Source organism: Parasteatoda tepidariorum, chromosome X1 (genome assembly GCF_043381705.1).
Source record: "Parasteatoda tepidariorum isolate YZ-2023 chromosome X1, CAS_Ptep_4.0, whole genome shotgun sequence".
In the NCBI taxonomy this organism is placed as follows: Eukaryota; Metazoa; Arthropoda; class Arachnida; order Araneae; family Theridiidae; genus Parasteatoda; species Parasteatoda tepidariorum.
In genome coordinates, this window is record NC_092214.1 from 38,712,666 (window position 1) to 38,723,610 (window position 10,945).

A 10,945-nucleotide genomic window follows, 5' to 3' on the forward strand; every position below is an offset into this window, starting at 1 on the left:
TATATATATATATTAGCTCAGCTGATTAAGATACAAATCTAACATATTTGCCCGAACTTTACTCAACGCATATAAAAAGTCGTGAAACATATAAAGAATCGTAAATTGATATAAATTGATAGCCACTTATACCATTAAATTCTACTTTTAATCCATATCTTATTATTATTTTTTGTTTTGAACTAGTGGAAATTACAAATGCAATTCTTTTCAGTAGTTGAAGTATACACGACTCTAAATGTTGATATATTTCGTGAATTTTCCATGGAAGCATTTATAAAATAAAGGTTTGTAAAATTTTTGTCATTGAAGTAAAATTGTGATGAGATGAATTTGATGCATTGGCTTTACTTAAACATTTTTCTTATAAAATGTTTACTTACAAAAGTATTAAGTTAAAAACATAAAGAGCTCGTATACACGTGAAGTTAAACTCCAATAATAATAATAATAATTGCGATGTAGCTTCATATAGACTTAATCTTTTTATCAACGACAAAAAGAAATTCTTAAAACAATGGATGATGGCAATCTCGTCAAACTACTGAACATATTGCGTAGCAAATGTATGAAAATTACAGAGACAAATTATATAACGAGCAAGTACTTAAAAAACATTAATTCATGTGCTTCAATTATTTCGGCTAAATCATGAGAGAAAAATTACAAGAGATTAGAAACTATTTGCGCATACACTTCGATAGTTGCCATGTAATTACGTGTCATGTGATAAACATTTACGGCATCCCTTTATTTCTGTCGACGATGAAACAGCTGCTGAGATACTTTCATTTTAAACCGCCCGACATTAAAGATGTGATGTTTTTCTTCAACCTATTGGTACTAGTTGCTTGGTATTTTATTATTGGCAACTCGAAGAAGAGGTTACGAATCGATTCTCCTTTTGCTGAATCACTTGTTACAAACTCTTGAAAATTCTTTTTCACAAGGGCTTCTTCAGAAGAAAAAAGAAGTATGTACAAACTTAGAATTGCCTATTCAATTTCTTGTTCGTGACTTTTGAAGGAAATAAAAATGGAATTTTAATAGTTACGAAGATGTGAAAATGTTTGTTTGTAAATTTGGAAAGATTACGAAGAAGACTTGAATGGATATTGTTGGTTGTATATTGTGATAATGCAATTAATATTTGCTTTTAATTATATTTCTCTAATCAATAATATGATATTAAATTAAGCAGATCAGTACTTTTTTTGTTTGTTTTTTTATCCTCTTTTGAATCTTGTATTACGTAGATTGAAAATAATAATCAACAAAATTTATCTTTAAAAAAGTTTTTTGGTAAATATTTTACAACACGTTTAAAGTTTTAAACTATATATAATTAAACATTCATCGTAAGATATATTTGTAAGAATAGATTTTAAAAATTATGTAAAGAAACAACGAAAATGAGTTTAATTGGAGCATTTTTTTAAAAATGCTTTATAGTTCATCTATATCAAAAAAAAATTAAATAATACAACAAATTTGTGGAATATTTTCATATCTTTTTGTTTAGTATATGATGGTTATTATTATTTTTTGAATAACAAAACAATTATTATTAACAGGTGCATCTAATTAAGAATATATTTAAGTATATATAGAATTTCAAATATTTAAGCTTAAGGGATACTAAATAAAGGAAGAATTCGGTTTTTAAAAATAATAATCTTCAAAAAATTATCATGCGTGATCTTTCCGGTGATTCAATTAGTTCCAAACTGAAGAAAGCGTACAACATTCAATAACAACAATGCAATAATTCAATAACAATGCAATGCTTCAATATAGTTAATTTTAATGGCGTTAAGATGAAATGTACTTGAGAATCATTGGGGAGACCCACCTACCCCCCCCCCGAAAAAAAGAAATATTTTTCTTAACTTTTTTCACGTAAACAAATTTCCAAGTTGACATTTTTTGATAGCTTATGATTTTTGCCACCTGTTTAATATATTATTTTTTTCATAGATTATATAATACCTTTTTTATTAAAATGTTGTTAGGAGTGTATAAAAATTGTCAAAACTCCTTTCTTATATTTGATTTGATCCACTATGAGGATGGTTCGACCAACTGGGATTGTAAGGTTTATTAATAAGGTTTATTAATTATTACATACAACAATTATAAAATGTCGAAAGAAATGTTACAAATAATGATTGTGCTTAAAGAAGCCTAAAATATGCAGTTAGTGATAAAATGTAACACATCTATTAAATGGCTATAGTTTGTATCAGTTAACAGAACTATCTGAAAAGAATTTTAGTGTCCGCTTCTTCTTTTGTTCCTTGGTCTTCTTATTATTTCGCAAAATATTGTTTGTTTTAGTCATGATGTGTGCATTTTATCAATTTCTTTCTTGGCATGCGCATCTATCAAAATCCTTGATTCGGTAAGCTGGATCAAACCTCCTTAAATAGCATTTTCTTAAAAAAAAGGATTAAAATAGAGAGTAAAAGCTATCAATTAAAGTATGCAAATATTAAAATTTTTTGAATGACGGATGGCACTGTTGAGAAAAATTTGCAAATAAATAAATAAATTATTAATACTTTTTTGGATCAAAGTGATGTCACTGGTTATTTCCTTTTGAGTTTACTTTATGGCTGATGGTTAGAAAAGACATGTCATAATGTTTGAAACCATATAGAAATCCAATGCTCATCAATTAAATAAATGTGTACATAGAGAAAAAATTTCCGGCAAAATTACTATACTTGCTTGGTAAAGACTTGTCTGTTCAAAAAAAAAATCTAAACAAACCATAACTCTGGTAATTAAACCAAAACTTACCATTAAACCAATCAAATTTTTTCATTAGTGGTGGTAACGGTTTACCAGCAATTCTGGTTTTCAAAATTATGGTTTTTACTACCTCACATTTAGTAAAAGTATAAAATTGAATAGTAAATTTAACAGAATAAATTTTTTTTATACCATGCTCTAAAGTATCAGCCAAAAATTACCAAAATGTTCTTCTATCATTCAATTTAACATTTATATGGTAATTTAAACATTTGAACGTCTATCCCTTTTACCAAATAGAATAGTGATGGACCTTCAATACTTCCGATTTACTGCCAAACAGTAATACACTAGAATTGTATTTCATTTTTAATTTCCTCAAAAGCCATTACCAAAGTTATGCGGTTAAAATTACCATAATATCTGGTGCACCCATAGATCCAAAAAACTCAGTAAAGTGCTATATTTTCTACAGTTTTTATACCAAGCAATTGTAAATTAATCAGATGACGTGATAAGTACGCGTGCTATTAAAAATAAATAATAAGTTAAAATTAAAGATTAAATTTAGATGTTACTCAACCCAATATTCTTGATACTATTCTTGATTCAAGTCAACAATCCTGATATTACTCAAGACAATAGCTTTTCTCGTATGACAGTAACCACACCTATTTGCGCACTAGTGCAGACCAGTGAAATACATAAGTGCAAGTTTTAAAGAGAAACAATTTACAATATTCATCTTTTATTTCCTAAACAAGTAACTACATTTTATTTTTAAATGTGAAATTCCCAAAAATCTATGACATTTTTTTAAAAAAAAATTCGCAACTTCATTTGCATGGAATTCACTATTCATCGTGTTAACTGGCAAATTTGTCCGGCTTTCTAGAAATTTCTCGTCTGAAGTTGTTCTGTGGGTAAAATTCTATGACCATTGTGTGTTGGAATTAGAAAAAGGCTACACGCACAAACTCTAGTTCTGCAAAAAAATTTAAAGAAAAAAAAATCATCGGGGGATGGGGGTAAAACTTTCCATTTCAATGCTGGGGAAAATGGCGGGTAGTAAGGAAATGTTTAATATAAGGCGTGAACAAACCACGGATGAGAAGAATCGGCAATATACCTTAGGCTTTAAACTCGTAAAGGAAAGTAAGGATCAGCTCTGAAAACCACTCAACATATTTTATTGCTGTCCTGTCTCTCATTTATAAACCATAACCGTTGGAGAAATTTCGGACGCACTGGCGTCGTCAGCAATTGACCCGTTTCAGGGGTGATCTAGCTTGGACTAAATGAGTTCTAAAAACTTTTTCACGGAAAATATTAAATTTCTTCTGGATAAAGAAAAAAAACAGAGTAAAGAGCTTAATTCCTTCTCATTTTTATCTCCTTTTCATATTTTTTTTGGCTGTTTTAAACGTTCTTTTGCCTTGATGGCTTCATTTCGCTTTTGATGCGACCATTTTTATAAACAAGGACCTTCGAAGTACTTTACAATTATTTCATCATCTCAGCGATTAGATCAATTATGTGCTGGTGTTGAAAATTGCTTCGTTCCATGCATTTAATTCATTGAAGAACGGGAATTAAAATATTTATTAAATGCTTCTTTTAAAAATTGTTTTAAAAAAATATCATAAAGGTATATTTCCCGCCTATCATTACATATAAATGAATCCATGCTTTCGAAGAACATATGAATAAAGAAGAAAAAACATTAGAGTGTGAAAAACTGATTACGTTTTCCAATTCAAAATTTTAAAAAATTGGTTGAGTTTCAGTGTCTAAAAGACATTTAGCCATTTAAACAATCATTTTTAATATCAGAGCAAAATCTGTGGAAAGAGTCAGTAGAAAATTTATTTTGAATGTTTGATTCTTGCTGTTGTTGCAGTCGTGCAAGGGACGGGAAAAACTTAAATTAAAAAAGTGCATTCGCTGAAATGTCAGCGCAACGTTTAGTCCTAAACTTTGCCCATACTGTATTTCAATTTTTCTAAACAATTGATTATGAAATGCAACCATAATTCCGATCAAGTTAAACTATGGATTATCATGTATAAAAACTTAAGAAGTACGATAATATGGTTCAACTTAGCACAATATTAAGGCTGCAGCGCATTTGAACGATATTATGGTTTAATTTACTCTAAACTTTTCAAAAGTGTAGATGCTTTATATTTATAATTTTGGAATATTGTACATTTGATTTTATATGGGTTTTTTTTTATCATCTGATAATCTGATTATCAGGTCTTAAATTAAATTTTTTTTTAGTGGGAAACAACTTAAATAAATTGAATTATTAAGGAAAATGATTAGTTAAATTATGAAATAAGTTACAAGAGTGCTTTGTATTTTGGTTCAGTATATTCCATAATTTACAAATAGTGCACCTGTATTACGTGTAGAAAAAAATTTTAATACCATGGACATCAATTGATGGAGAAACATAGTATCTGATTGAGTCAGATGGAAACGATTAGTAGAGAATGCTTTGGTCTGTACTAGGCTGTCACACAGATGTAAGATGAAGATGTACCAGCATTTGCATTGCAATTTGCATTGCAAATTCAAACATTTAGTTTACTTACAGATTTCAGTTTAATACAAATTTTTAAACTATTTTAGATATTGCCGTTCAGTGTGTTCCTAAATTTCTGAAATTGTAGACGATTCTTATTAAGAATATTGGAATATTAAGAATATTGGAATATTGTATAGATCACAACACATGAATTTTTTTGATTTTTCTCCTCTTTCACTCGAATTTTAAAGTCTTAAATTGACATCTTATTGTTTATTGAGAAGCAAATATATAGATTAATTAAGGACTTGCATAAAAAAAGATGCAAGCAGATTCAAAAATTTAACAAACTTACAAATTTCAGCTTAATACAGCTTTTTAAACTATTTCAGAGAAATATTAACTTTTCTAATTGTGTAAAGTATCTGTATTTTCCCCGGAAGTTACTAAACAACGATACGTTAATTCTTGTTATAGCATTAGAGAATCGGTAAAAGTCGTTATGGGTGAAAAAACTCATTCCAATTTTCGAATGTAAAGCATCATTAGCGAGAAATGAACGTCGAATGTTTAATTATGCTGCCTCAGAATCCAATTAATTTTTCTCCTTTTTAAACAAAAGATAAAAACTTTCCACTTGCTAAAAGGGGATTAAACTTTGCTGTTTTTCCAACAAAGATAGTTAAGAAATATCTAATGATTAAGAGACATCTAATGATTATTATAATAAACGTTTTTGTATAAAGACTGAATTAGATGTTTTAATGTTAGCTTCATAATTTTCAAAGGTGTATAAAACTACCGTTTATTTTAAATATATTTCATCTCACTTCGTAAATTTTTAGTTTTATTTAAGTTAGATATTAGGAATAATATTGATAACAAGCATATTAATTGGAGACAATATTGATAAACATAAGATAAAAATGTTCTGTTTTGTTTTCCTTGTTTTATTATTTTTCTCGATTGTAGTCGTGAAAGATATAAAACATAAAAAAACTTACATTTTTGTATTTACAAGAAAAGTAAATAAATAAGAAAGGAAATAATTGTAATTTTATAAGAGTATCGCACAGGAAATTTTTTTTATTCGCAAAAAATATCTATTTTTACTTGTATGTAATTTATGAATTACATATTTTTAAACGTTTCCCCTTAATTTGAATAATTCTTTAAAACGTTTAAAAACTACAAATTAAATACATGCTTCGTTTAATGGAATAGTTATTAACTTGCCAACTACAGTTAAGACTTTATCACTTCATTAATTATTTTATACCTCGTTTTAAGACAAAAATACACCTTTTCTTGAATTAAGAAAACAGTTTGGAGAAACAGCTTAGAAAAACAATTCGAATTCTAAAGGAATCTAAAATAAAATTAAAGGAACATATTTTTCTCCTTCGTTAAAAAATTTAAGTTTTGCTCTCAATGCTAAAGGTTTTTCTTTATCACTCAAAAACTAATTTTAAATCACCGTAAACTTATTTGTTTGGAAAGGTTCTGTTATTTTTCATAAACTTTTATTAAGTTAAAGTTAAATAAGGTTTGCATTTTTGAAGTGTCTTAATCTTTAACGTTGAAGGGTTTATTTTGGTGAGAAAATTTACGTTGACACAGGATTAAAATTTGACAATAAAATGCACTGTTCAAAATTCCGGACTAAATTATGGTATCCAGTACCGGCACTTTAGGTGCATTATTCTTAAAATACTTTTTACCGTAAAATCCATTTTTACCATAAAATATTATACCTTAAGTTTTACAGTGATATTTATTTCATTAGAGTGATTCAGTGATTTTACGGTAAATTATTGTAAAAATTACGGTACATTGGATTTTTTATTCCGTAACATGTTTCGGTTCAAACAGAGTTTACGTTTAAAAGTACCCGCACCCTGAGTGCCGATACTTTTTACCGTAATTCTTTACAGTGTTCATAATTTTATTGATAAAGTAGATATTTATACCCGCATTTGTAACGTAATAAATTGCCTTCAATAATCAATTATGTTTGCAAGGTTTGTTAGGCATATAAAGTTTGTTTGTCAAGCTATCAAAGGTCTCTTTCCTCACTCTCTTGAATTTTAGGCTAAATTTTTTATTTTCCTCTTCTCGGTGTTTCCTTGTTCTTTTCAAATTTTTATCATTGTATTGTTTGTATTGAATATCATTTGATAGTATATTTCTTTACTGACCCTACAGCCCTTTGTGGAACAAGCTCTTCTTTAGAATCTTTTTTCATTCCGTTCTCTTCCTCGCTAGTATCTTCAGTGCTTCGAAATCTCTACTAATGCAGTTATCCCATTTAAGTCTAGGCCTGCCTCTGGTTCGTGTTCAAATCAGTTTAAAATGAATGACTTTGAATGAAAGAAGATAGGTATATTCGGCAGATATGTCCAAGAAATTTAAAGCGGTTTACTTTAATGTGATCTATACAGTTCATACACTTTAAGCAGTCTGTACAGCTCATTATACTATCATTGCTCATTATAGTTCCATTATAATACCATAGTATAGCTCATTATAGAACCATTATTATTCATTGCTTCCAGAATCCTTCTCCAAATTTTTTTCCGGTTATTGCTAGTCTAATTTCATGTGATTTTGTCGTAATCTAGGTTTCTGAATCATATGGGAATCACATGTTTAATGAGGTTTTAATATAACATGATTTTTGTTTTCATTTTTGCTCATTTTGAAAGTCAAAATTTATTAATCCATTAAGAGAAAGAGTATACTTCTAAAAAAAAAGACTAAAAAGATTTATAAATAATGACATCGCTTTATTTTATAATGGGAAATTACGTTTGATAATTTTAACTTGATATTTGACAGAAAAATATATATCAATAAAGTTATGTGGCAAGTACGAGGCGCATACAGAAAGTAATTTTCCCGAATTTTTTTTAAAAAAAAGCAATCGCTCTTTCAGGAACATACTTATTGACAACAAGTACAGCAATGTTTAAGCTATTTTTCAGCATATCCACCACTAAAATTGAGACACTTGTCGTATAGTGGTATCAACTTTTGTATCCCTCTGTCGTAGAGCTCTGCCGCCTGTGAATCGAACCTACGTGTGACAGACGTCTACCGTTACTGTGACACACTGCAGAAATTGTGACTTGCCATTCAAAACAAGAGTCGTGGAATGCTTACTGCAGGTGTTGCGCTTCTCCATGACAATAATGCTTGTCCAAATACGGCATGACGCACAGCAGCTGTTTTGACGGAATTTGACTGGGAGTTGTTTGGCCATCCACCCTACAGCCCTGATATTGCTCCCAGCGATTTTCTTGCACCTCAAGAAATTCCTGTCCTCCGGTGAGCGGTGAGCAACGACGAAGAGCTAAAGACGTCTGTTACACGTTAGTTCCCTTCACAGGCGTCAGAATTCTAAGACAGAAGGATACGAAAGTTGATTCCACGATACGACAAGTGTCTCGATTCTGGTGGTGGCTATGTTGACAAAAGCTTAAACATTGTTGTACTTGTTGCAATAAATATGTTCCTGAAAGTATGATTTCTTGTTTTATATAAATTAGGGATATTTACTTTCTGGATGCGCCTCGTAGTTTCAAAGTAGGACGTTTCAAATTATCCTTCTATTTCAGTCCCATTAACGATTTTTCCTTAGACATTTATCTTTTAGATATTGAAAATTAAAAAAAAATATATTAAATATCCAAAATTTTCCGTGCAATGATCCTTATTTATGTTTTAATATTTTTCAGCTGCTAATGATTAGCCCTTTTTGCACTGTCGAAATTAATTGAAAAGAGTTTTCAGATTGCATCACGTGGAGGTAGCACAGAAATCCCTATTCATTTAATTATTTGTTTACAATCATAATACATTACTGCGCAATAATTAATGTAAACATAAATAATGGAGTACAAAAAATGATAGTTTTCATTGAACTTAAAAAAAAAAAATCTTGCAAAATTCTGAAATATCACTCGTAAATGTTCTTTATAATTTAGATGTTTCACTCCACACTTAATAATTTTAAATACTTAATAACCATTCAAAATTTCTGATAGTCTGTCACAGGAAATAATAAATAAATAATTTAACAAACATTATATTTCCTGCAACATGCAACAATAATTTAAAAAATATACTTAGGGCCATTGAAATCTAACCCTGTAATAAAAAGAGTAAGAATTGAAATGGGAATATATCAAATAGATATAGCAAATTAGTAAGTGGACCGGTTAAAAAAGGGGACGAAATAGCAACGTGACTGCAACGACAATGGGACCGAAACGGCAATCTGGCTCCGAAATGGCGAAATGATATCCGCAAATTTAATACTAATAAATTCATTATATTGATAAATTCTCGTTACGTAAATAACGCTTTAAATGTATTTATCGAAAATCTAGAAACAAGCAAACTTAAAATACTTAACTGTCTTCTAAAAAGATACTGATTGCAGAATTGTATTGGTATAGTTTTGTTAAAAAAAAATTGTTTAAAATTCAAGAAAAGCTTCATTTTTAAAAAATATTTCGTTAGCACACAGCGTTAGTTTATTTGCAAAAATTGAAGCTAAAATGATTAGGCATATTTATAATTTTTTTCCATTTCGGTTGAATTAAGGCTGACGGTTGAATCCTTTGACTGTTGAGTTCGGTTGGAAGTAAAGAAGATACTTACGATAATATATTTTATCAGGTGAAATTATTAAATCAAAAGTTATCCTTAAAATTCCTTTTATGTTTGATTTTAATTTATTGCTTTTTATTCAGTTATTCAATGCTTTTTTAAACGTTGAAAAATTAAAGAAATTGTTAAGTTTAGATTCGCTATAAAAATTAATTTGCATTCTTAAAAATGAAACTGTATGAATACGAAAAATTTTTATTAAAATAATATTTCACAGTATATTTCTTAGTTAATTTCAGTTTTCATCCATACAAATACAAACAAAATAAATGTATGCTTAAAAATAATCACGGTTAAGTTGAGACCAATAGTTAAAACTTTAATAAGTATTTTGTATCTCATATCAATACAGAGTCTTTTTTTCATAGTTACTCGATTCAGACTTGGAAATATAATTTAAATTCTGAATAAATCTAAAATCGAACTGAAAGAACAAATTTTTGATATATCCGAATAAAGTTTAAAACTGCTTTCAATGTCAAAAGCTTTCCTTTATCGCTGGAAGCATCGTTTTGAATCCTCTCAAAATTATTTTTCTCCAAAGGGTTTAATTAAACTTTTTGGAAACCTCAGTTTAATTAAAGTTAGATACGGGTTGAATTTTTTGACTGTCTTATTCTTTCATCTTGAAGGGGTTATTCCTATAAGAAAAGAAACTGTAATTATTCGTGACGTAAGACGAAGCGTATGCGATTAAACTTTAAAGCTCTCATTTAAATTTTTTATTGAAACTCTATTGTTCTGTACGTTCACTTTAAAAATTCTGAATTTTTCCGCTTTTGAGTATATCTATTCAAGCTCAAGTCATTTTTTAAAAAAATATTCATTTCTATTTTTTATTGCGTTACTTTTTTTAATATATATTTACTTTTGCATAAGTTTGCATAAGATAATCTTATACGGTTTAAAAGAGAGAAAGAATTATAAATGAGGTTTATAATGATGAATAGATTTGAATATATATATATTTATCACTTCATTAAT

At 28.6% G+C, this 10,945-nt stretch overlaps 1 long non-coding RNA gene across 1 annotated transcript in view; it reads left to right on the forward strand.

Moving 5' to 3' along the window:
- Nucleotides 1–718: 718 nt before the first annotated feature.
- Nucleotides 719–10,945, forward strand: part of LOC139427140 (uncharacterized) — a 165,808-nt gene continuing 155,581 nt past the window's right edge. Inside the window, exon 1 of the long non-coding RNA XR_011638298.1 lies at nt 719–973. This is a non-coding gene — a long non-coding RNA (uncharacterized lncRNA). The remainder of the gene's footprint in view (nt 974–10,945) is intronic.